The 1,690-nt window shown below is 53.2% G+C and overlaps 1 pseudogene; it reads left to right on the top strand.

Moving 5' to 3' along the window:
- LOC132653387 (small nucleolar RNA SNORA17) lies at window positions 1–108 on the top strand (annotated as a pseudogene).
- The last annotated feature ends 1,582 nt before the right edge of the window (window positions 109–1,690 follow it).

The raw sequence follows: 1,690 nt of genomic DNA, 5'->3' as shown, positions 1-1,690 counted from the left end.
AACTAGAAGCATTGCTGTGTCACCTGTGCATCAGTAGGTGGCAGAGAGGATATGTTTATGCCCAGTGTTCTGCCCTATGAACATCTGAATAACCAGTAGCCTAACACTCCCTGAAAAAAAAAGCTAGCCACGCTAGCCTGGGGGCCCAGAATGGCTCCCAAGATGGGGAGTAAGCCAGAGACTGGAAGAACCCTGCCTGGGACCTGGGACTACAGGCTTCAGGAAGAACTAAGCTCAAGTAGCTGTTAGGATTTTGGAACAAAACCTGCTTCTGGGTTGCCTAGCAACTTATGATGTCATCATGTGTCGTTGGCCAGGTGGCCACACCTGGAAGGCGTGGTTACCTTGCCCCTTAAAAGGTCAACCCCACACGTGGTCTCTCTCTTGCTCTCTTGGTCCTTTCTCTCTTGGTCCTTCCTCTCTATGGGGGCACCCCTTTCTCTTCCCCTCTCTCTCTTTCCCCTTCTCTCTCTTTGCCCCCCTCTTTCTTTCCCCCATCATGTCCTCCTCTACCTGCTCTCCCTTCTCTCTCTCCATATCCACGTAATAAACCTCTTTTATATATAAGATCTGTCATACCCCTAATCTTTATTTAATTAGTTTGTCCCATAACCTTACAGTAGGATGACCTTTGCAAGGGGCTACTCCAGAGGGAGCCTAAGACAACTACCAGACTAGCACCATGGGGCCCAAGCAGGGAGCTAGTCTGAGGGGACCACCAGTCCAGCACTGGTTGGGGTATGGGGGTAAGTTATGCCAAAGATGAGCCCTGTCAGGCACCATAATGCATAGCACTCCTGAGACCATTCCTGAGAAGACCCCAAATACTCAGAGACCCCAGTAGCCACTAAGAGAAGTAAGTGGTGGAGAAGTGGAAAAGAAAGAGAAATGGAAGAATGTGGGCACAATGAAGACAGGCAGAACTGGAGACTTGAGCAAAGTGAGGAACAGCCTGATGTGAGTAGTCGGTGGTGACAACTGGTAGCACGGTGGGGTCCTGGCATGTGTTGCCACATGGGGCCATGTCTGAGTCTGTGGCCCTGCAGCAGCAGAGGTCTATTGCCACCAAAGGCAAGGCAGATGTTCCTGACCTGGGCTGCTGCCCAGGGAGATGCTGATGTCTGAGGGCTATACAGAACTGGCCCTACCCCTTACCTGGGCATTGTGGGACAGCTGGCCCTGGAGGCAGGAGAGCAGGAAAGCTGCCCCTCCCCCTAGCCAGCTGCAATGCTCAAGACAGCAGGCTCTGCATCTCCCTTGGGGAAAATAGTATAGCTGAAACTGATGGCCGGGACTCAATCAAGCCAGCCCCCAACATCATGATCTTGGGAAAGCTGACCCTGCCTCTTGTCTGCTGTGCAGCAGCATGGATCAGGGAGAGATGCCCCCATCTCCACCCCTTGTCTTCTACAGCTGGTAGATGTGCTGGCCCTGAGAGATCATTAGAGTGGAATAGCTGTCCCTGCCCCTCATCTGAGCCACACAATAGAGCTGCATGTGGTGGCTCTGGGTGAGCCAGCCCTGAAGGTGTGGGTGTGGCAAAGCAGGCACTGCCTCTTGTCTGCTGTGTGGTGGTGTAGGCAAGAGAGAGAGAGATCTCCTCCCCTCTCTTTTGCCCTCCTCATCAGCTGTGGGCTCAAGAGCTGGCCTCTACAGGGTCATGAGAGCTGGATACCTGTCCCCGTCCCTC

This window comes from Meriones unguiculatus, chromosome 3 (genome assembly GCF_030254825.1).
Source record: "Meriones unguiculatus strain TT.TT164.6M chromosome 3, Bangor_MerUng_6.1, whole genome shotgun sequence".
Lineage (NCBI taxonomy): Eukaryota > Metazoa > Chordata > Mammalia > Rodentia > Muridae > Meriones > Meriones unguiculatus.
The sequence above is the reverse complement of the archived record's forward strand: the minus strand, read 5'-3'. Positions and strand labels throughout refer to the sequence as shown.